Below are 26,026 nucleotides of genomic sequence, written 5' to 3' on the forward strand. Positions count from 1 at the left end.
ATGATGGTAGAAGAGCAATGGGTGGTGTTTCTGGGGAAAATCTGGAAGGCACAGGACAGATACATCCTAAAGATGAAGAAGTATTCTAAAGGGAGGATGAGGCAACCATGGCTGAAAAGGGAAGTCAAAGACAACGTGAGCAAAAGAGAAGGCATCTAATATAGTAAAAAATAGTGGAATTAGAGGATTGGGAAGCTTTTAAAAACCATCAGATGGTTAGACATTAAGATACTCACCAAAGCATTGTATAATCAACTAAATTAATTCTGTAAGTGCCATTTCTGTATCAGAACTGTAGTTACCAATTTTCACCAACATAGTCCAATAAAAGGCACTGTGACTATGGAAGGCAATCTGTTTTGGTAATGTCAGTAAGGGAATAAATAAATGTTTGAAGACCAGAAAGAACTCTGCCATAGATCTTGCAGTTCCTTATAGCTCTATTGTTTGGCCAACATCAATATTGTGTTCAAATCCCTGAAGCAAGACTTGAATCCGCATGGACCTCTTTGCTCACGTGGTTATTTTCTGACCTTCTTTCTCCTGAAAGGAGCACCAATTTCTTCTCAAAAGTGAAGTCTGTTGGTGTCAAGGTGCACTCCTTTCTGAGATCACTGTAACTTCCACAGCAACTAAACAGAATATCAGTATACTGATTGTAAACATTGCACGTTGATGGAGTGGCCAAATCCTAGCAGAGTTCTCACTTGCTAATCTTTTGATATCCATTAGCTTCCCTCATGGCAGCATCTTTCTGTCATACTCCTCTCACACATTCTCCAATCAATACGACTTTGTCTTGATCCCATCTATCTATATTAACATCCCTGCTCCCCTTTAATGTCATAAGATGGAGTTGTCTTTGTCTAGTTGATAGATATGATAAGGACTTTAAGTTTCTGCCTACAATGTTACACTTTGGAAGCCACAATTCTCCCTCTGTGCTACAATGGATTTTTATTCTGCATATAGAAAGAAACTTACATCTACATCTCTGAATCAGGAACAAGAGTGCTAACAATAGCCATTTTTTTCTAATGCCTCCCTTCTGATGGATGGAATAGAATAAATATTTTAAAAATATAATAGTATACCTTAAAAATTCCTAAAAAAACCTATAAATTGAAGGAATGTAATAGTACAGTTTAGTTAACCAGTTTCTGAACAAGTAAAGTTGATCAGTAATCATTAACACCTTGTTAAAAAGACACATAATTATTTGACACTCTCAAGGGAGCATTTAATGGGCAACAAATGCACTAGCAAAGTTTTTAAGTCTGTCAGCAAAGTTATTGTTTCAAAGCACTAATGCAAAGGAACACAAATTAACTGAGACTATTCGCCAGTAAATTCTGTGCTGCAATTGAGATGTTGAGGTAGTGGTATTTCAACTGAGAGCTGTATTGCTATGAAAGTGCTCCAGCAATTTAAAGTAGGCTCATTCCACCCAATAATTAGGACACTATCATTAGGGGAGTGCTCCACAAATCTGTGAGTGATGCAATGATATGGATGAGTGATGGAACCTCAGGAACTGAAGATAAAGGGAAGATGGATCGGGGTGGAAATAGACTTGGCGGTCCTACTTTAGGATCCTCTTAAGGTTAACCTGCAGGTTGAGCTGATGGGAAAGAAGTCGAATGCAATGTTAGCTATCATTTTGAAAGGACTCAAAGGAATAAAGCAAGAATGTATTACTGAGGCTTTATAAGGCATTGGCCTTTGGAGAATTGTAAGGAATTTTGGGCCCCATATCTGAGGAAATAGCAACACACACAAACTGCTGGAGCAACTCAGCAGATCAGGTAGCATTGATGGAGGCGAATAAACAGTAGATGTTTCAGGCCAGCCTCCAAGAAGACCACAACCTTGTTGTGGTTTGGTGGCTTGTATGCCTCAACATCCCAGAGATCTAGGCTAGCTGGAGTCAGGGCTTTATGCTTTGACTCTTTGTAGGGTCACCCATGCCAAAAAGGTCAAAGGGTAGAGGCAAGACTAAGAGTGGTCCACTGATCCACCAGGTCCAGGGATTCAGCTCAGAGCCAACAACCCTGACTGGTCAAACAAAGCCATTACGGAAACCGCAATGAAGAGTCCTTTGACATCTGTGTGCGACGGTATTCCTGAGTTTCCACCCGGGACTTGCATGACTGACAGTAAACTAAGCTGTGAACACTGGCAGGGATGGAGGGCCTTCGTTGCTGCCCTAAATTCCACTAGCATAACAGGCAAAAGAAGAAAGAAGTTGTTTCAGGCCAAGACCCTTCATCACAACTGAACAGGAAAGAGGAAGAAGCTAGAATGGCTTCTGACTTCTGTCAATAGTTTCTGGCTTCTTCCCCCTTCCTTTCCAGTCCTGATAAAGAGTCATGGCCTGAAATGTCGACTACTTAGTAACCTCCAGAAATGTTGCCTGACCTGCTGAGTTCCTTCAGCAGTTTGTTTGTGTTGCTCTGGATTTCCAACATCTGCAGGATCTCTTATGTCTAGGGAAACTAATGCTGGCCTGAGAGAGGGTCAAGCAGAGGTTCTCAAGAATGATCACAGGAATGAAAAACATAATATATGAGGAGAGTTTGATGGCTCTGGATCTGTACTCAATGGAGTTCAGAAGAATGAGGAGGGATCTCACTGAAATCTATTGAATCCAGTCCTTTCAGTATAAAGTGAGTTTGGGGAGGATGTTTCCAATAATAGAAAAATCTGGGATCTGAGAGAACAATCTCGGAATAAAAGGACATCAGAAGATAAGGATGAACTTCTTCGGCCATGGCATGATGAATCTGTGGAACTCATTACCGTGGAGGGTTGTGAAGGTCAGAATATTGGAATTAATTAAAGCAGAGATTAATAGGTTCTTGATTCGGAAGAGGATTAAGTGTTATGAGGAGAATGCAGGAGCATGAGAGAAAAAAAAAGCCATGATTGAATAGTGAAGAAGACTCAACGGGCTGAATAGCCTAATTCTGCTCCTGTTTTATGGTCCTGTGGAAGTATTGATCAGAAAGAACTACGATCTACAAATTAGTGGATTTGAATAAATTAAGGAAAGTGGAAGTAGACAAAAAGAATCACAGTCTACAAATCAATGGATTCAGATGAAACAAGGACAGGGAGAGCAGATAAACCAATTGACTTTTGTTTCCCCCCATTTTGTGAACTCTGAACTGATTCTTCTTCTGGGATAATCTAATCAGAGCAATTCAATGTAGACACAGTAATCTTCAGCTAATGACCTGCTAAACCTGAGACCATTCTCAGACGTGGAAGTGATTTGTAATCTCATTACAGTACACTCAGTGTCTGGGTCACCTAGTTTTGACTGGTTTGAACCAGTCTGCTGAAAGGAACATGGTTGGGGCAGAAACCATAGAACAACGTTGTTTGTAGACCTGGACTAGAGCCAGTAAGAAGGTGACCCAGGTAGGTCAGGTGACCTTGAGCCAATGGGATGGAAATCCATCAGTTCAGCTGATGTCGAACACTATAAAAGTCAGGAGCTCCAAATACGTAGGGGCGATGACTCTTGAGCAACTAGAGAAAAACCATCATGGATGAGGAGAACCTCATGGACACGTGGAGATCGGAGCTTCAAGGAACCAGTGGCCAGCACAGGCTCCTTTCCCAGATAATTCTTTTTCTCTTCATGGAGGGGCAGGGAAATACGGCTTCTCTCTGCGTGTCTCTCTGATCATTATTACTAAGGGGTAGATTCTTATAACAGAGGAGTGGCTCTTGATCTGAAAAAAATAATTATTTAAGCATTAATATACGTGACATTACACATGTGGATAAAGGTAACAGTAAGCATGTTAACACCACCAAGATTTTGTTCTCGCAGCACAAGGTGTGCATAAAATGGAGTTCAATTTCTCATGCATCTGCCTACAAGAGACTATTATCAGCACAATGAGGCTTTTGTAAAAGTAGACAATGGTGTGGAAATTTTATATGATGATTAATTGTAAACGAAACAAAATTATACAGTCACTCTAAAGAACTTGTTTCAGCCACTTTTAGTTTCCTTATAATCAAATAAATAAAGACCTTAGAAAAGGGTCTGATAAGAAGCAATAATAGATTGCTATCTGGTTTAATAACTTGTAATCATATTATAAATTGTGCTAAGTAGAAAATGCTGGAGCCCTTTAGACCAGAGCAGCACAGGACTTGGAGAAACTTGATCTTATCTTTGAAATATTCATGGAAGGAATGAATTTGGTCAATGTATTGGTTAAAATAGCTCAGACCAATAAACAATATGAATGTCATAAGCTTGGAAATCAACTGTACATTATTAGATATTTTCTTTCACAAATTCCTTTCATAGACCTTTCATAGACATAGAAACAAGTTATAGCTAGTAGCAATATGCAGCACTCGGAAGAAGCTAGACAGGTTCCCCAATGTACATAAATGACAGTGTACTGGAAGTGGGTGTGGTTTGGAGGAGAGGGACTCCAAGCCAGCACTGACTGCCAGAACTTGTTAGTAATGGATCTACATAATACAACGAATTCCATTCCAAAGCACCCTGCATATCATAGTAAAGTACAGCACAGAAACAGGCTCTTCGGCCAGTCTCGTCCATGCCAAACCATTTAAGCCACCTACTTCCATCAACTTGCAACCAGACCATAGCCCTCCCAACCCTTCCCATCCCTGTACCTATTCAAACTTCTCTTAAACGTTGAAATCAGCTCACATGCACTACTTGTGCTGGCAGCTCATTCCACACGCTCATGACCCACTGACTGAAGAAGTTTCCCCTTGTGTTCCACTTAAACATTTCACCTTTCATCCTTAACCCATGACCTCTAGTTGTAGACCCACCCAACCTTAGTGGAAACGTCTGCTGGAATTTACCCTATCTATACCCCTCATAATATTGCATACATCTATCAAACCTCCACTCAACCTTCTAAGCTCCAAGGAATAAAGTCTGAACCTATTCAATCTTTCTTTATTATTCAGGTCCTCAAGTTCCAGCAATACCCTCGTAAATTTTCTCTGTACTCTTTCAACCTTATTTACATCTGTCCTGTAGGTATGGGACTAAAACTGCACCAGATTAGCCCTCACCAATGTCTTATACAACTTCAACATAACATCCCATTTCCTGTACTCAATACTTTAATTTATTGAATTGACTTTATTTCTTACATCCTTCACATGCATGAGGAGTAAAAATCTTTGTGTTATGTCTCAGTCTAAATGTGCAATGTGCAATCATAATAATTTATAATAAACAGAACAGTCAATGTAACATAGAAATACACTCAAATCAGCATGAGAATCAGTCTGATGGCCTGGTGGAAGAAGCTGTCCCGGAGCCTGTTGAGCCTGGCTTTTATGCTGCGATACCGTTTCCCAGAAGGTAGCAACTGGATCAGATTGTGATTAGGGTGACTCGGGTCCCCAATGATCCTTCGGGCTCTTTTCTCACACCTGTCTTTGTAAATGTCCTGAATCATGGTAAGTTCACAACTACAGATGTGCTGGGCTGTCTGCACCACTCCCCACAGAATCCTGCGATTAAGGGAGGTACAGTTCCCATACCAGGCAGTGATGCAGCCAGTCAGGGTGCCCTCAATTGTGCCCCTGTAGAAAGTTCTTAGGATTTGGGGGCCCATACCAAACTTCCTCAACTGTCTGAGGTGAAAGAGGCGCTATTGTACCTTTTTCACCACACAACTGGTGTGTACAGACCACGCGAGATTATGAAGGCCAATGCGCCAAAAGCTTTCTTTATGACCCTATCTACGTGTTAATGAATTATGGACCTGTAATCCAGGATCCCTTTGTTCTTCCACACTCCTCAGTACCCTACCATTCACTATGTAAGATTGTCCCTGGTTGGTCCGACCGAAGTGCAACACTTTGCACTTGTCTGCATTAAATTCTATCTGCTATTTTTCAGTCCTGTTTTTCCAGCTGATCCAGATCCCACTGCATACTCTTACAGTCTTCCTCGCTGTTCCCTCCTAATCTTGGTGTCATCCACAATTTTGCTGATCCAATTAACCATATTATTATCTGGATCTTTGATATAGATGACAAACAACAACAGACCCAGCACCAATCCTTGCAGCACTCCACTGGTCACAGGCCTCCAGTCAGAGAGGCAACCATCTACCACCACTCTTGGGCTTCTCCCGCAAAGCCAATGTCTAATCCAATTTACTACCTTACCTTGAATGCAAAGTGACTGACCCTTCCTGACCTGCCTCCCAAGTGGGACTTGGTCAAATTCCTTGCTAAAGTCTATGTAGACAACATCCACTGCCTTGCCTTCAATAACTTTCCTAGTAACATCCTCGGAAAAGCTCTATAAGATTGATTAGACATGAACTACCATGCACAAAGCCACGCTGACTATCCCTAATAAGTCTCTGTCTATCCAAATACTCATATATCGCCTGAAAGTATTTTAGAGAGATCGCCCTGTTGAAAAGTAGGAAATCCAGCAACCAACATGTATAAAGCAGGCTTTCATTGATATCGATGTGAAAGTAACTGAATGAAGTGCTCTGGTGATATTGGTTCTGTGATAAATGATAAACAAGGTATCTATGACCTTGTTCAGAACAGTGTCTTTCAATCTTTCATAATCACCTGATGGATGGAGCAGGCAGGGCTTCTGTTTAATGTTGCACGCAAAACAAACAATTCTTCAACAATTCTCTGAACTGAAAGGATTGGGCCTAAGTGTTAGTGCTCAAGTCACTGAAATGGGAATTGAATTCAGAAACCTCAGGCCAAAACGTAAGAAGGATAAAGTCATCAGAGAGACAAGTATAATGCTATGATAACTTTGTGATTTAGTTATTGGATCAGTATTCAGAGATCTAGACCATTGATCCAGAGTGATGAGTTTCATCACAGTGGTTAAGATTTTAAGTTGAAGTCACTGTCTAAATCTACATTTTAATTTTTAAAAATCTTAATTATGGTGAGCATGAAATCACTGCATTGTTGTAAAAGTGCATCCAGTTTGCAGATATTCTTAAGGGATGAATATCTGTCATCATATGGCTTATGTGTGATTCCAAGCCCTCAGTGTGGTTAACTCTTCATCACCTCCTCTGTTCAGGGAAAAATAGGAGTAATTGTCATTATTGCCAATGATACCAACAGTCTGTAAACCAATAAATCTTAATAGTCACAAATGAGGTGGAAAGGAATTCCTGAGAGTTCTTCTTGTTAATTTCTAACATTATTTCTGTGTTTACTCACTACCCAGGAGATTGTGTAACTGTGGCCTGCATGGAACGAGGCACAAAGAGAAATGTTGAAGGAACCAGCTGGTGTTTTCCTGCATTATCTTTTTGTATGTATATAGCTAAAGTCATGCTGCATTATTTTGTGTTGGCTTTAATTACTATATCAAATTAATGAAATGAATGACCATAGGAATCTAAGATAATAACCCAAAAATGATGAATGCCAAAGAATCATTGTATTTTGTACAGTTTAATGTGATATGGTTGTTAAAACTAGTGTACTTGTACAATTCATTAGTCAAGCAATTATCAGTGAAATGAACAGCCCAGAGAGAATCAAGAAGGAAAAATGCAACCGAGTTTTGAATAAATACATTAGTAGAGATGTTGAAAGAATGAGAACCAGGAATATAATAAGAACAGAGCCCTATGGTGACTAAACAAAGTGGTTGACAGTACAGAAAATATGAGGAAACAAAGGGTATTAAGAACAGAGTTCACAGGAATTAACAATGGATAAGACAGAGGCAAAAATGTCTAGAAATTTGGATTGTAGATAGCAGCAAAGCAGAAAGCAAACTTTATCTGCTAGTATTTCTCCTCTGCTATTGCTTATTATAAGTTAAACAATAGCTGTTAAATAAAAGGGATGTTACCAACAGAGTTGTTACAGGAAGGAAGTGTGTCACTTAAAGGAAGTTCTTGACATACACAAGACTTCTACAATGCTCGGTCATCCTTATCTATGAGGGATGAGGTACAGGCTTCCCTTAGTAACAAAATATGCAGACACTACTAAGGTCCTCCCCTATGTAAAAGTATTAACATGGATGGCCTTTTGCTATTCCTAAATTACAGCTTGAGAAGCCTTAGACAGGTATATGGAGGAATTTAAGGTGGGGGCTTATATGGGACGCAGGGTTTGAGGGTCGGCACAACATTGTGGGCCGAAGGGCCTGTACTGAGCCGTACTATTCTATGTTCTATGTTCTATGTTAAACTTATCTTGGCATTGGTGGTAGGGTGGGTGGCCTTTTTGAGATGGTCCCTGATCTCACAGCAATCTCATGTTAATGATCTTTGTAAATTCACAGGCATCTCACGGGTGAAGTGCCAATTCCAGACTAAACTTTAATCAATGAAGGATGTTCTACAGTTGTGAAAGGGCTTGGATTCTATCACCAGTTATAAGGTAAAAGCCAGTGACTTAAGCGACAACAGGGCTTTGCTTCCGGGTGAGCTCAATGTCTTCTATGCTTGCTTTGACCATCAAAACATGAAGGAACCATCACAAATTCCCACATCCCCCAGTGATGCTGTGATTGCGTCTCTGAGGCTGACGTGTGAGCAGCCTTCAGGAGGATGAAGCCCTGAAAAACACCTGGCCCAGACAAGTACTAAAGACCTGTGCCGATCAGCTGGCCGAAGTGCTTGCTGACATCTTTAGCCTCGCACTTCAGCGGTTTGAGGTCCCCACCTGCTTTGGATTGGCAACAGCAGCTCCTCCACGGTCTCCATCAGCACGGCTGCACCACAAGGCTGTGTGTTTAGCCGCCAGATCTATTCGCTTTACACTTGTGACGGTGTGGCTAAGCACAGCTCCAATGCCACATTTATGTTTGCTGATGATACCTCTGTCAAAGATGGTAACAAATTAGCATTTAGAGGGAGATTGAAAATCTGGCTGAGTGGTGCCATAACAACAACCTCATACTCAATGTCAGTAGGACCAGTATTATTGACTTCAGGAGGAGGAGACCAGAGGATCGTGATCCAGTCCTCACCAGAAGATTTGAGGTGGAGAGGGTCAACAACTTTAAATTCCTCGGTGTGTAATCATTTCATAGGGTCTGTCCAAGGCCTGGCACTTTAATGCAATTACAATAAAAGCATGGCAGCGACTCTACTTCCATAAGAGTTAGTGAAGATTTGGCATGACATCTAAAACTTTGACAAACTTCTGTAGATCTGTAATGGAGAGTATGTTGCCTGGCTGCGTCACAGCCTGGTATGGAAACACCAATGCCCTTGAATAGAACATCCAACAAAAAGCAGTGGATACAGCCCAGTCCATCATGGGTAAAGCCCTCCCCACCTTTGAGCAGATCTACGTGAAACACTGTCTTGGAAAGCTGCATCCATCATCAGGGACCACCACCACCCAAGATGTGCTCCCTTCTCACAGCTGCTATCAGGAAGTAGGTACAGGAGCCTCTGGATTCATACCACCAGGTTCAGGAACAGTTAACTTCATTCAACTTCACTTCATCATTGAGCTGTTCCCACAACCTATTTATTTACTGTCAGGGTCTCTTCATCTCACGTTCTTGACATTTATTGATTATTTATTTCCTCTTTTTTTTTTGCTCAGCTCAAGCAGGTAAAACCTGAGGTACAGGCATAACCAAGCATGCTCATTTGTCAATTGCTAGAAACTTTCAGAGTATCCTAGTTGTGTTTAGTATTGTGGATTTCTGAAGATTTACAGCGATTACTGTGTAGCCCTAATTGTTTAATGGTGTTGTGTAGTGCCTTTGGGGTGACACCATTTGTTGATATTACTATCGGTACAATGTATACCCTATTCATGTTCTAAAGTCTTTCAATTTCCTCTTTTAATTCAGCATATTTCTGCTTTTTTTTTACTTATTAATTTCTGTAAATTATTTGTTTGGAATAGCTATATCTATCAAATAGGTTGTTCTTGCTGTTTATCCTATATTACTATATCCAGACAGTTATTATGGATTGCCTTGTCTGTAATAACTGATTAGTCATAATATAATTTGTGGTATTCTGACTCTAAAACTGGATCAGGCTTGTATGTATGGTAAGGCGTGATTTCATTTATTAGTTTGTATTTTAAAGCACAATTTTGATGAAAGATGTTTGCCACTTGATTGTGCCTGTGTAAATAAGTTAAACTGTTGCATAATCTTGTAGTGTGTTTGATTGTTTCTTCTTGTTATTATTATTTCTTTCTGTTTGTATTTGCACAATTTGTCGTCTTTTGCACGTTGGCTGAACACTCAAGTTCATGCTGTCTCTCATTGATCCTACCATGGTTATTATTCTATTATGGGTTTATTGAGTATGCCCTTGTAACACCTGCGTAGCACCAGCCTTATTCTGTGTGACTAGTCGTCACACTCTTTAGAGAAAATCAAATTACACTAGGCGCTAATAGGCCGTCAGAAGAATTCAGGTATCGGAAGGAGGCAGTGAATAGAAACCACACACTCTGGAAATAAGATTTTGTTTATAAGAAAAAAAACAAAATGTACAAAATATTTACATGAGCAAGAACAATTCAAAATTCCAACATTCTGTTTACGTTCCAAATCTTAGATATCAAACCACAACAAATTCCTTTTTAATTAGAATCAGTGATATTCATTAGAATAACCTTTGTTACTCCAAATTCTCTAACTAATTAGATCTAATGTTATTCCCTATTTAAAAGTTTACAGACTAAACTTCGCTTTTTACTCATCCCTAGTTAGTCAGAAAACCAAATATGATTCATATTCTCAAGTATTAGAGTTAACTTCAGTTTCACTTCCAGGCAGCGTATCTACAAGTTTAAATTCAAATTCAAAATTTATATATACACAGTTTAACTCCTTTCACGACAATTCTCCAACATCACAACTCTTAAACAACGTAAATCTCATTCAGTAGCTTATCAAAATCTTTGCAAAAATAATCAATTCTTGCAGAAAATCAAATTTGGATTTTCCGAATGAAAATAGCTTATCATCCAACCATATTAAATCCTCTGCATCATTACACATTTCATTCCCGCACTGGTTCTTCATCTTGGGTGCTCGCCATCTTGGTTCGTTGGATGAAATAGTTGATCATCCAGAGTAAACCAATTCATAAACTTGTACAATACTTGACCAAATGCCTTGGTATGACTTTGCAGATCTGATTTCCGGCTACACAGTAGGGATTTTGGACACTGGTCTCTGCCGATATTGTCTCATTATAGCTGTTGTATGTTATAGCTATAGCTTCAATAAATCTTCTATCGCTATTGTCTCTCCTCCAAGGGTTTCACCCTGAGTGTTTCACGTTAGTAGGGTAAAGATACTACCAATTCCACTCTTAACATCTCATGACTTCAGCTTCTAATCGATGCTGTGTTTCTCTCCTTACCCGTCCTGTGTCCAGCCTGCCCCCCCCTTGCATAGCGTTTTTCTCAAATTCTGTTTTTAAAAAATCGGTAAACCTCGTTTCCATTCCTCCGCAGGTAGAACTTTCTAACATTCCAATTTTGGGTTTAATTAACCTGGGTTACACCTCAAGAAAATGAATTTCAGGGTTGTATATGGTGATGTATATGTACTTTGATAATAAGTTTACTTTGATTGTTGAACTTTGAAATTAGAGACCACTGAAATCCCTAAAGGCCCAAAGACACATCCCCCCTGCACTTTTACTTTTCGCGCTATACTTTTGTGTTGCCTGAATGAGATCTGAGGGTGAGGGTGGCGTTTAGTTCTCAGGTATTGCACCTGTCACTCAGAACACATGCCTCCTTCCATCCACTGTAATTATGTCCTGTACATGATCAGGTAGAGGTTGAATAGAGGATTCAATTTCCAGGGTGCATTAAATAAAACCACCTACAAATGAACATGACCATAACTCATAGGAGCAGAACCGGGCCATTCAGCCCATCCAGTCTGCTCTACCATTCCATCATGGCTAATCCTGGGTCCAGCTCCACCCCATACACCTGCCTACTTGCTATATCCTTTGATGCCCTGACCGATCGGAAACGATCAACTTCTGTCTTAAATATACGCAGGGACTTCGACTTCACCAGTCTATGGCAGAGTATTCCACAGATTCACTACTCTCTAGCTAAAAAATTTCCACCTTACCTCTGTTCTAACGGGTCACCCCTCAATTTTGAGGCTGTGCCCTCTTTTCCACCACAGGAAACATCCTTTCCACATCCACCCGATCTAGTCCTTGGAACATTCAGTAGGTTTCAATGAGATTCCCCACCCCCACCCCCACATTCTTCTAAGTTCCAGTGAGTACAGGCCCAAAGTTACCAAATGTTCCTCATATGTTAACCCATTCATTCCCAGAATCATTCCTGTGAACCTCCTCGGGACTCTCTCCAATGACATCACATTCTTTCTGTGATACGGGGCCCAAAACGGTTAGCAATACTCCAAGTGCAGCCTGACTAGTATCTTATAAAGACTCAGCTTTATCTCCTTGCTTTTATATCCTATTCCCCTTGAAATAAATGCCAACATTGCATGTTCGTTCTTTACCAAACTGTAAATTAACCTTCTGGGAGTCTTGCACGAGTACTCCTAAGACCCTCTGCACCTCTGATGTTTGAGCCTTCTCCCCATTTAGATAACAGTCTGCACTTTTGTTCCTTTTACCAAAATGCATTATCATACATTTCCCAACATTGTATTCCATCTGCCACTTTTTTGCCCAATCTTCCAGTTTGTCTAAGTCCTGCTACAATCACATTGCTTCCTCAGCACTACCAACCCCTTCACTTACCTTCGTACCATCCGCAAACTTTGCCACAAAGCCATCAATTCCGTTATCCAAATCATTGACAAACAATATGAAAAGTAGTGGTTCCAATTCTGACCCCTGAGGAACACCACTAGTCACTGGCAGCCAACCAGAAAAGGCTCTGTTTATTCACACTCGCTGCCTCCTGCCTGTCAGCCAATCCTCTATCCATTGCCATTATCTTTCCTGTAACACCATAGAATTTTATCTTGTTAAGCAGCCTCGTGTGTGGCACCTTATCAAGTGCCTTCTGAAAATCCAAGCAAATGGCACACACTGCTTCTCTCAACAGGGAACTGTACAACCACATAATTGTTCCTAATTTTATGACTACATGGATCTGCCGACAGCGCATTAATAGAGAACAAAGGCTTGGTGTATATTAATATACACCAGAGGAGAAATAATAGATCATATTACAGATGATCAAGATAAGATTTTATAACTATATTGCACGAATTGTTAGTAGTTACAGATGTTCCTGCTGATTGCTCTATTGAAAATAATTCATGACAGTAATCACTGTGAAGTTTGTGCGTAAATGAATGGCTGTTGTGGTTTGCAACATCAATCATCTTTTTAATATCCCACAGCCAAGAAAGTGACAATGAATTGTGCCTCCTCCTGTAATGTTGATGACTGAATACTGTACAGCATCAGTCATGCTGTGAAAAGTACCTCGAAGCTCAAACTGCTTGCTACATGAGAATTAATAATATTATTGTAATGAACGAATGCATGTTTGGGCAGTGAAATACTGCTCAATGCCCATACAACAAACAGTAAGTAAAGTGGGAGTTACTCCAAGTCAATAACCAAAAGACCCATATGAAGTCATACACTGGAACATTAATATTCTGGCAATTTATAACATTTGTTCAAAATAATAAATGGTATCCTTGAAATTATTCCCAGCTATCTGTAATACACTTACATTTCATGTCAAATCTCACAGTTACTGACTCCTCCTGCCCACGGTTCGTCTGGGTCTGTGCACGTGATTTCAAAGGCTAGAGCTTGACATGAGGTCACAGATGAAATACACAATATCATTGACTTCATCAGCAACATTCTGCAAATAATCCATTCTTTATGTATTGTGACATTAACAATGCATAAAGTTCAGAGCTTTCAGGACTGATACCTGCAGTCTTCACACTGAGATTTTGACAATGGCATGACGTAATTTGTTATTGTTTAAAGAGAACCAATATGCATTTGATCAATAGGCTGCAGATGAATAGTTATTGGTGTGAAAATTGCTGTTGATCATAATTCCAACCGATTTGGTTAATATGTTTATTGTATTCTATTGCCTACTATTTTAATGCAGGCTTTTTTTGTGGTTCAATACCTAATTTGTCTATGTAAATAAAAACATCATCAACTCATAAACACAAGAAATTCAGAAGCTGGAAATCAACACACAAAATGCTGGAGGAAATCAGGTCAGGCAGCATCTATGGAAATGGATAAATAGTCGGCATTTTGGGCCATTCATATTGCCAATAATTAGGAATTATGCTGTAAGAAATTAAACATGAGATACCTATTGCCAACAATCAGACCATCAATGAACAAAAACCACAATATTGATGATTTTTGCGATTAGAATAGCAACTTAATTAGGCTGAATCAAAGGTGGTGATGAATCAGCATATAGGAGAGAGATTAAAAATCTGGCTGAGTGGTACCACAACAACAACCTCTTACTCAATGTCAGCAAGACCAAGGACTTCAGGAGGAGGAAAGCGAAGGTCCATGAGCCAGTCCTCATCAGAAGATCAGAGCTGGAGAGGGTCAGCAACTTTAAATTCCTTGGCGTTATCCTTTCGCAGGACCTGTCCTGCGCCCAGCACATAAGTGCTATTACAATGAAATTACGGCAGCACCTCTACTTTCTTACGGGTTTGCGAAGATTTGACATGACATCTAAAACTTTGACAAATTTCTGTAGATGTGTGGTGGAGAGTATATTGACTGGCTGCATCATAGACTGGTATGGAAACACCAATGCCCTTGAATGGAACATCCTACAAGAAGTAGTGGATATGGACAGGTCCATCACGGGTAAAGACTCCTCACCACTGAGCATATCTACAAAGAGCGTTGTAGCAGGAAAGCAGCATCAATCATCAGGGACATCCCACCACCCAGATCATGCTCTCTTCTCGCTGATCCCATCAGAAGAAAGGTACAGGAGCCTCAGGTCTCATACCACCAGGTGCAGGAACAGTTATTACTCCTCAACCATCAGGCTCTTGAATCAAAGGGGATAACTTCACTCAACTTCTCTTGCCCCATTACTGAAATGTTCCCACAACATGTGGGCTCTCTTCCAAGGACTCTTTATCTCATGTTCTTGATATCTTTTGCTTCTTTATTTGTTACTATTATTTCTTGCTTTTTGTATTTGCACAGTTTGCTGTCTTTTGCACGCTGGTTGAACACCCAGTTGGTGCTGTCTTTCATTGATTCTATCTTGGTTATTATTCTGTTATGGATTGCTTGAGTATGCCTGCAAGAAAATTAATCTCAGGGTTGTAAATTCCCAGTTTAAGATGGTGCTGGTGAAGCACGGAGCCTATTTGCCTGTAGCAAACAAAACAAAGAAAACTATTAACTACTTTGTTTAGGGGATTCATTAGTTAGGGGAATGGGCAGAAGGTTCTTTGGGCAAGAATGAAATTCCCAGATGGTATGTTGCCTCCCGGGTGCCAGGGTCTGGGATATTTCAGATCCTCAGCATTCTTTAAGTGGGAAGTTTGAACAGCCAGAAGTCGTGGTCCACGTGGGTACCAATGACATGGGTAGGATGAATGATAAGGTTCAGGGAGTTAGGTGCTAAGTTAAAGGGCAGGACCTCCAGGATTGTGTTCTCAGGACTGATACTCGTGCTACATGCTAGTGAAGTTAGAACTAGGAAGATTATACAGTTTAGTATGTGGCTAAGGAGTTGGTGTAAGAGGACAGGCATAAGATTTTTGGATCATTGGGCTCTCTTCCAGGAAAGGTGGGACCTGTACAGAAGGGTCAGTTTGCACCTGAACTGGAGGGGAACTAATATCCTAGTGGGAAGATTTGTTAATACCGCAATGTGGGATTTAAACTAGAGTTGCAGGGGGATGGGAACCAGAGAGCCAGAACAGTTAGCGGAGAGATTGTGGAGCCAGTCGTTGGTAAGACATCAGACAAAGTCAGGAATCATATGGTTGCACATGATGCGACAAAATCAGAAAGGGTGAATACAGGACTGAGGTGTTGTATCTGAATGTGCGCAGTATATGGAATAAGGTAGATGAACTTGCAGCACAGTTACAGATTGGCAGGTATGATGCATTAGGCATCACAGAATCATGGCTGACAGATTACAGCTGGGAGCTTAATGTCCATAGATACACATTGTATCGAAAGGACAGGTTGAAGGCAGAAGGGGTGGTGTTGCTCTGTTGGTAAAAAACTGAAACCAAATCCTTAGGAAGAGGTGACATAGGGATGAAAAGTGCTGAATCATTGTGGATAGAGCTAAGGAACTGCAAGGGTAAAAAGACCCTGATGGGAGTTGTATACAGACCACCAAATAGTAGTAAGGATATGGCCTGCAAATTACAAAGGGAGATAGAAAAAGCATGCCAAAAGGGCAATGTTACAATAGTTATGGGGAACTTCAATATGCAGGTAGATTGGGAATACTGTATCAGGTTGGTGCTGGACTACAGGAGGAGGAATTTCTAGAGTGCCGATGAGGTGGCTTTGTAGAGCAGCTCATGGTTGAGCCTACCAGAGGATCAGCTATTCTGGATTGGGTGTTGTGCAATGAATCAGAGTTGATTAGAGAGGTTAAGGTAAAAGAACCCTTAGGGCCAAGTGATCATAGTATGATCAAATTCACTCTGAAATCTGAGAAAGAGAAGCTAAAGTCAGATGTATCAGTGTTACAGTGGAGTAAAGGGAACTACGAAGCCATGAGAGAGGAGTGGGCCAGAATTGAATGAAAAGAACACTGGTAGGATGACGATAGAGCAGCAATGACTGGGGTTTCTGAAGCAATTCAGAAGGTGCAGGATATATACATCCCTAAAATAAAAGCCAAGAGAGGGCATATAATAGAGCAAAGATTAGTGGGAAATTGGAGGATTAGCTTTTAAAAGCCAACAGAAGGCAACTAAATGTCATTAAGAAGGTAAAGGTGGAATGCAAAACTAAGCTAGCCAAAAGGAGATACCAAAAGTTTCTTCAGATACATAAAGGGTAAAAGAGAAGTGAGAGTGGATATCAGACACTGGAAAATGATGCTGGAGAGGTAGTAATGGGGGACAACAAAATAGGGGATGAACTGAATAGGTCTTTTGCATCAGTCTTCTTTTTGGAAGACCCTAGCAGTATGGTGGAAGTTCCAGGTGTTGGGGGATATGAAGTGTGTAAAGTTAGATAAGTCATCTGGACCTGATGGTATACACCTCAGAGTTCCTAAAGAGGTGGCTATTTCCTCATACAAAATAGGTTGATCCAACTGTTTCTGGTTATCAACAGAAAGTGTAGGAATGTTTAAGTGGCCAAAAAGTTCTATTCAAAAGGTTCAAAGGAACATCTAAACAAGCCTGGTGCATTTTGGCAACAAGTCCTGTGGACTGATTAAGTTAAAATAGAACTTTTTGGCCGCAATGAGCAAAGGTACGTTTGGGGAAAAAAGGGTGCAGAATTTCATGAAAAGAACCTCTCGAACTGTTAAGGATGGGGGTGGATCGATCATGCTTTGGGCTTGTGTTGCAGCCAGTGGCACGCGAAACATTTACTGGTAGAGGGAAGATTGAATTCAATTAAATAGCAGCAAATTCTGGAAGCAAACATCACAGCGTCTGTAAAAAAGCTGAAGATGAAAAGAGGATGGCATCTACAACAGGATAATGATCCTAAACACACCTCAAACTCCACAATGGACTACCTCAAGAGGCGCAAGCTGAAGGTTTTGCCATGGCCCTCACAGTCTCCTGACCTAAACATCATGGAGAATCTGTGGATAGACTTTAAAAGAGCAGTGCATGCAAGCCGGCCCAAGAATCTCAGAGAACTAGAAGCCTTTTGCAAGGAAGAATGGGCGAAAATCCTCCATACAAGAATTGACAGACTCTTAGCAAACAAAAGGTGTTTACAAGCTGTGATACTTGCCAAAGGGGGTGTTACTAAGTACTGCCGTGCAGTGTGCCCAAACTTTTGCTTCAGGCCCTCTTCCTTTTTTGTTATTTTGAAACTGTAAAAGATGGAAATAAAAAAGTTCTCTTGCTTAAAATTTAAAGAAATGTGTCATCCTTAACTTTATGCCTTTTGGAAATTAGTTCATCTTTTACTCACTTAGCTATTCACAATAACAGAAATTTTGACCGGGGTGCCAAAACTTTTGCATACCACTGTACATCTACATGTATTAGGAACTAAAGTGATTGAAGTGACATGTTGCAGATGATTAACTTTTTCTCTTATTTTATGAGAGGAGTTGGGAAAACATGTAAATATAAACAACCTTAACTTTCTCGAGGATAAAACATGAGATTGGAAACTATGCCCATACTTTTACAATCAGCAGAGTGAGTCTTCAACTTAAGGTCAGGTGGGAAGATGAAGCTAAAACTGTAAATCAGTGAAGAATAGCAAAATCTGGTTGGATCGCTCTTTGACTGGGATATCCCCTTGACCTTTCCACCATGGGTGACCCTACCAGGAGCTACTGGAAGTGTGAGATGTCTAAACTCAAGGTGGCATTGCTCTCAGGATCTCAGTAAATTGCAAGCCTCTTCACCACAGCAAAGTGACAATCCTCGGAGAAGGAGAAGTTAGTTGGTACCACATCAGAACACACCCTAGAGTTGGCCATCGATTTGGTACAACCATCATTAAAATGAGAAAGTCAAGCTTATGAATGGATGATGGCCAAAACAGAAACATTATGGCAGGAGCTTTGAAATAACAGCTAGAAGAATTTTATAAAGGGTAACATAATATTAGCACACATTTCCTTCTTTTCTGAATTTAGTTAAGGCATGGGTCTAAAGAGAGATTTTTTCATTCCGGACTATGATGAAAATTCTTCACTCAGTCTTTGGAATTCATTACCCTAAAGGGTGATCAGTCAGTTTTAAATTGATAGATTTTTGGATGTGAAGAGGGTCAAGCATTGAATTTATAAGAAATAGGGTGTAGGATTAAGGCATTTGGCCTTTGCAGCCAAATCATCAAGATCATTGCCGATCTATAGAGCTTCTTTCTTGTGTGTGCCTCTTATTCCTACAAGGTCAACTAGTCTTAGAGAGATACAGCAAGGAAACAGGCCCTTCAGCCCACTTAGTCAATGCTGACCACCCATTTACTCTAATGCTACATTAATCCCATTTTATTCTCCCCCCATTCTCACAAGATTCAACCACTCACCCACTCACTCGGAACTATTCATGGTTAGTCAGAAGCAGAATCAAATTTATTATCATAAGTTGTGAAGTTTGTTGTTTTGTGGCAGCAGTACAGTGCAAGATATAAAAAATTACTATGAAGATATAATAGTTAAATAATTATTTAATAGATAAGGAAATAAACAGTGAATCAGAGGAATCATGGGCTTATGGACCGTTCAGAAAACTGATGGTTAACCTACCATCCCAATGCATCAGAGGAATAGTGAGATAGTATTTGTGGGCTTATGGACTATTCAGAAAGCTGATGGTTAACCCACCATTCCAATGCATCGGAGGGAGAGTGAGGTAGTGTCTGTGAGTTTATGGACCGTTCATAAAGTTGATACCATCCCAAAATGTTTGAGACCAAGGTTGAGATTGAACTCATTTTAAAAGCTTCCTGGTCCCTTTCAGTTTCTTCACATTTTCTTCATGAGGATTCAGGAGAGTTTTTTTTTGATCGTACGCATGTTATATCTGGGTTCGCAGTGAATGAAGTTTCATCTGGGACTCAAAGATGCACAGATGGCTTCCATTGCCACTGCAAGAAAATGAAGATTTAATTGCTCCTAATTTCTGATCAACATACATGTATAATATTTAACAGAGCTCATTTCCAGTCTGATTTCCAGTAATTTCTTCACAGCTGCCAGTCTATTGATCTTAAAAGTGACTGATGCTAGTCTATGGAATCAAATAAAACCATGGTTGCTTAAAGAAGTGCTTTGAAATTAAATGAGACAATTACAGGACATAGAAAAGTAACAGCATAGATAGTGGCAACTCAACTGTTCGTGCCTTTGTTAGTCATTCTAACCAATTTTTACAAGAATACCAGTGAGAGTGTCCTGACCAGCTAAATCGCTGTCTAGTATGGAAATTGCATGGCGTCTGACTGCAGTCTCGACAGTTTCCAAGAACTTCTGAGAGATCCATTGAGGACTCCCTTCCACCCATCAGAAATATTTATCAGGAGCACACTGAGCCTTTAGCATTGTCAATAACTCCTACCACCCATTAAACAATCTCTTTGACCCCTCCCCCCACCATCAGGCAGGAGGTGCCAAAGCATTAGGACAATGACTGGTTAGGATAGGAAAAAGCTTCTTCTGCCAAGCTGTGAGAAATCACTGCCATCGCTCAGGTCTCATTATGCACTGTATGAAGCTCCAGAAGCATTATACTGTTTACTTATTAACTTGTGTACTAAACGTGCTTTATTATTTGTTGATTTATTTGTGGTAATATTACTTTATGTGTTGTGTGTGAGTTACATGTACTGTGTTGAGCCCCATGGTCCGGAAGAATGTGGTTTCATTTGGTGGAATACCTGCATACAGTTGAATGACAATAAAGACCATAAGTCAAAGGAGCAGAAGTCCTTGATTCAGCCCATCAAGTCTGCTCCGCCATTTTATCATGAGCTGATCCATTCTCCCATTTAGTCCCACTCCCCAGCCTTCTCACCGTAACCCTTCATGCCCTGGCTACTCAGATACCTATCAATCTCTGCCTTAAATACACGCAATGGCGTGACCTCCACTGCCGCCCGTGACAACAAATTCCACAGATTCACCACCCTCTGGCCAAAAAAAAAATTCTTTGTATCTCTGTTCTGAATGGGCGCCCTTCAATCCTTAAGTCATGTCCTCTCGTACTAGACTTCCCCCACCATGGGAAACAACTTTGCCACATCCACTCTGTCCATGCCTTTCAACATTCGAAATGTTTCTATGAGGTCCCCCCTCATTCTTCTAAACTCCAAGGAATACAGTCCAAGAGCAGTCAAAAGTTCCTCATATGTTAACCCTCTCATTCCCGGAATCATTCTAGTGAATCTTCTCTGAACCCTCTCCAACGTCAGCACATCCTTTCTTAAATAAGCAGACCAAAACTGCACACAGTACTCCAAGTGAGGTCTCACCAGCACCTTACAGAGCCTCAACATCACATCCCTACTCCTATACTCTATTCCTCGAGAAATGAATGCCAACATTGCATTCACCTTCTTCACCACCGACTCAACCTGGAGGCTAACCTTAAGGGTATCCTGCACAAAAACTCCCAAGTCCCGTTGCATCTCAGAACTTTGAATTTTCTCTCCATTTAAATAATAGTCTGCCCGTTTATTTCTTCTACCAAAGTGCATAACCATACACTTTCCAACATTGTATTTCCAAACTTGAATTTGAACTTGTAAAAGAGTTACCCAACATAATCCCACTTTCCAGCATCAAGGTTGTAGTCCTGCTTCTCTGAAGATCCTCATCTTGAGAAGCTTATGAGTTCGTCAGATCCTGAGAGTGATGCTACCTGGGGTTTAGCTCCTGATAGAGTCATCCATGGTGGTGAAAGTCAAGGGAGAGTTTCCAGGCAAAGAATGATCCAACCAATCCCTGGAAAGTGGAGCTGGCAGAAGATGATGACTCACAATGGCAGTGAAGGTAGGCCAAAGCTGCATCAGTGAAGCTACCTCAGACATCTTGCATTCCATGCCACTGGACCCCATGCACAAGTCTTCCCACGTTAAACAAACTTTTGCATAGGTGTCCTCTATTAGGAGCAGAATATATGGATGACAGATCGGACTTCACAGCCACCTGAGGACCCACCAATAGATACCCTTAGGAGAACATGATACTCAGCTCGAGTGATTGCTCCAGCATTACTGTTGTTCTGCATTTAATGGCCCTTCAAGTACACATCCAAGTTTTGACAAATTTGAGGAGGGCTTTTGCCTCTACTTTGATTTTGCATATGAAGTCCCCAACTCCTATTGCCCTCAAAGTTCAAACAGGTTTCCTTATAATCCTCTATCATCTTCCCCTCCCCCCATCCAGATCACCTTGTTTTTGACCAGTCTGCCAAGGGAACAATGTCCTTTTCCTATCTGCTCTGTATAGGTCTATCATAATGTTATACATCGTTCATTTTAAATACCTCCCCACAATCTCCTCTTTTTCCAAAGAAAACGAACCCAATTAATCTAATCTTTTCTCATGGCTACAAATGTCCAGTCCCAGAAACATGTTTAAAAATCCTCTGTGCACCCTCTCCACTGTATTTTCTGTAATGTAATATCCAAAACAATCTGTGTTACTTAAACGGTGGTGCCACCTGGATTCGAGGACTTGGGCGTGGACGGAGGCTGGACAAACCTGGGCTGTTTTCTCTAGAATGGTGGAGGCTGAAGGGAGATCTGAATTAGGATTAGAATTTATTTCTTACATCCCTCTCACAGCATGAGGGAGTAAAACTCTTTATGTTGTGTCTCTCTCACTGTACACACAATAAAAAAGGGAAATGTGGGAGGATATTGCCCAAACAGTAAGAGTGTATACATAATTGTCCTGTATGCATGTACGTACAGTCAGATATGCAATCAGATCAATGTGTATTGGTGAATCTGATGGCCTGGTGAAAGCAGCAGTCCCAGAGCCTGTTGGTCCTGGCTTTAATGCTGCGGTACTGTTTGCCAGACGGAAGCAGCTGAATCAGTCTGTAGTTGGGGTGGCTGGAGTCCCTGATGATCCTCGGGGCCCTTTTTATGTACCTGCAGCTGTAAATGTCCTGAATAGAGGAAAGTTCACATCCACAGCTACTCTGGTTTGTCTGCACCACTCTCTACAGTGCCCTGCGACTGAGGGTAGTACAGTTCCCGTACCAGGTGATGACACAGACAGTCAGGATGCTCTCAATGGTGCCTCTGTAGAAAATCCTGAGGATCTGGGGATTTGTGCTGAACTACTTCAGGCGTCTGAGGTGAAAGAGATGCTGTTGTGCTTTTTCACCACACAGAAGGTATGTCCAGTCCAGGTGAGATCTTAACCTTATAAGGTTATGGGAGGCATAGATAGAGTGGACAGACAGTATCATTTTCCCACGGTTGAAATGTCTCATACCAGAAAACATACGTTTAAGGCAAGGGGGAGGGGCTAATTTCAAAGGAAATGAGAGGGGCAAGCGTTTTTCTACACAGAGAGTGGTGGGTGCCCGAAATGCACTGCTTGGGATGATGGTAGAGGTAGATACATTCGGGACTTTTACACGTTGTTCAGGTAGGCACATGAATATGAGGAAAATGGAAGGATATGGACATTGTGTAGGAAGAAGGATTAGTTTAGTTGCCCACTTGGTTACTAATGTAATTGGTTCGACACAACATTGTGGGCCAAGGGGCCTCCCCCTGTGCTGTACTTTTCTATGTTCTGTGCGATGTCCTTCTGTTCCTCTGCATTTTTTGCACCTCTCCAAAGGCACTACCTCATATTTCTGTCCAGGAAATTCTAGAAACTTCTTGGGTTGGAGTTAAAAAGAATGAAAAAATAATTTGCTTCAAAGTTGTATTTGGTCCATGATATTTATGAACCCTTGCTCGATCATCTCATGTGTTTTTTCCTTTTACTTGGATAAGCCAGCTGGCAACTGTTGTATTGCAAAGGTGTTGAACTTTACTTTTTCACAACATAGACATTAAGCCATCAAATATAATATTTTAAATGAATACCTTTTCCCCATTGTTTAGCAATGATTAAGTTTAGAACAATATTCTCTGTATGTATTGTAGAAAAATTAATTGAACGTGATAGAATTGACCAGTGGATATACCTATTGCTTCAAAAGAGCCAAATACAGTCTGTTCAACAATAGCTTCTGTAAACATTGTCTAGAAGCTAAAGGCCCCAATATTTACTGAGGAGGGAGAAGTAAAGCCAAAATGATTCAAGAACTTGGCAGAAGGACTATGAGCCCTGCCAAATTTAATGAGATTCTGCATCATTTTTGGAACTGGTTCCTGCCAGATCTGCTATACAGTCTGGCTTCCAGGCAGAAAGAAGATGAGGCAGCAAAAGGCCAGGACCCATGACTTTTGGATAAACACTTGTAACAAGGAGATATTGCAGGTGGGAGAGAAAGGACGTTGCAAAGGGAGAAGGGAGATAATGGTGCCATACAAGGGAGAACATGAACAGAATGCAGAATAAGGTGTTCCAATTAGAGTGAAAGTACACGGCATAAGGAGCAAGGTCAATTGTGAGATCATGTGTCCATCTTATCGTTCTGAGAGACCACTCAGTAGTCATAACAGTGGGGTAGAAGCCTTGTTCTTTCTGTGTCATGGGGAAATGGGGATGAAGAGTGATGGTTCATGTGAGAGAGAGAGAGAGAGAGTGTGACAGAGAGAGAGAGAGAGAGAGAGAGGAGATAATGGCCAACGTTAGTATCAAAGTTTTTTTCTAACTTGATGTTTGCCTTCAATTTTTTTTATCCCTCTCAAGATTGGTGGAGTTGTGGATAGTGTAGAAGACTGACAAAGAATACGTCGTAATACAGTTCATAGAAAACATAGAAAACATACAGCACAATACAGGCCATTCGGCCCACAAAGCTGTGCCAAACATGTCCCTACCTTAGAACTACCTAGGCTTTACTCATAGCCCTCTATTTTCCTAAGCTCCATGTACCCATCATTGGAGTCTCCTATCATTTCTGCCTCCACCGCTGCCACCAGCAGCCCATTCCATGCACTCGCCACTCTCTGCGTAAAAAAACTTACCCCTGACATCTCCTCTGTACCTGCTTCCAAGCACCTTTAAACTATGCCCTCTCGTGCTAGCAATTTCAGCCCTGGGAAAAAGCCTCTGACTATCCATACGATCAATGTCTCTCATTATCTTGTACACCTCTATCAAGTCACAGCTCATCCTCCATCGTTCCAAGGAGAAAAGGCTGAGTTCACTCAACCTGTTTTCATAAGGCATGCTCCCTTATCCAGGCAACATCCTTGTAAATCTCCACTGCACCCTTTCTATGGTTTCCACGTCCTTCCTATAGTGAGGGACCAGAACTGAGCGCAGTACTCCAAGTGGGGTCTGACCAGGGTCCTATATAGCTGCAACATTACCTCTCGGCTCTTAAACTCAATCCTACAGTTGATGAAGGTCAATGCACCTTATGCCTTCTTAACCACAGAGTCAACCTGCATAGCAACTTTGAGTGTCCTATGGACTCGGACCCCAAGATCCCTCTGATCCTCCACACTGCCAAGAGTCTTACCATTAATAGTATATTCTGCCATCATATTTGACCTACCAAAATGAACCACCTCACACTAACCTGGGTTGAACTCCATCTGCCACTTCTCAGGCCAGTTTTGTATCCTATCAATGTCCCACTGTAACCTCTGACAGCCCTCTACACTATCCACAACATCCCCAACCTTTGTGTCATCAGTAAATTTACTAACCCATCCCTCCACTTCCTCAACCAAGCCATGCTGACTATTCCTAATCATCTAATACCTCTCCAAATGTTCATAAATCCTGCCTCTCAGGATCTTCTCCATCAATTTACCAACCACTGAAGTAAGACTCACTGGTCTATAATTTCCTGGGCTATCTCTACTCCCTTTCTTGAATAATGGAACAACATCCGCAACCCTCCAATCCTCCGGAACCCCTCCCATCTGCATTGATGATGCACAGATCATTGCCAGAGGCTCAGCAATCTCCTCCCTCGACTCCCACAGTAGCCTGGGGTGCATCCTGTCCAGTGCCAGTGACTCACCCAACTTGATGCTTTCCAAAAGCTCTAGCACATCCTCTTTCTTAATATCTACATTCTCAAGCTTTTCAGTCCACTGCAAGTCATCCCTGCAATCGCCGAGATCCTTTTCCGTAGTGAATACTGAAGCAAAGTATTCATTAAGTACCTCCACTATTTCCTCTGGTTCCATACACACTTTTCCATTGTCACACTTCATTGTTCCTATTCTCTCACATCTTATCCTCTTGCTCG

General features: G+C 41.1%; 2 long non-coding RNA genes across 2 annotated transcripts in view; one reads left to right on the forward strand and one right to left on the reverse strand.

Moving 5' to 3' along the window:
• Positions 1 to 2,450: 2,450 nt before the first annotated feature.
• LOC140197214 (uncharacterized) lies at positions 2,451 to 12,904 on the reverse strand. Its single transcript, XR_011885881.1, has 3 exons — positions 12,765 to 12,904; positions 8,701 to 8,857; positions 2,451 to 3,740 (listed from the first exon to the last, which is right to left on the reverse strand). It is a non-coding gene; the product is annotated as an uncharacterized lncRNA (long non-coding RNA).
• The window catches only part of LOC140197216 (uncharacterized), a 39,426-nt gene continuing 21,381 nt past the window's right edge, over positions 7,982 to 26,026 (forward strand). The window contains exons 1-2 of the long non-coding RNA XR_011885882.1: positions 7,982 to 8,100; positions 8,318 to 8,415. This is a non-coding gene — a long non-coding RNA (uncharacterized lncRNA). The remainder of the gene's footprint in view (positions 8,101 to 8,317; positions 8,416 to 26,026) is intronic.

Source organism: Mobula birostris, chromosome 5 (assembly GCF_030028105.1).
Source record: "Mobula birostris isolate sMobBir1 chromosome 5, sMobBir1.hap1, whole genome shotgun sequence".
NCBI lineage: Eukaryota > Metazoa > Chordata > Chondrichthyes > Myliobatiformes > Myliobatidae > Mobula > Mobula birostris.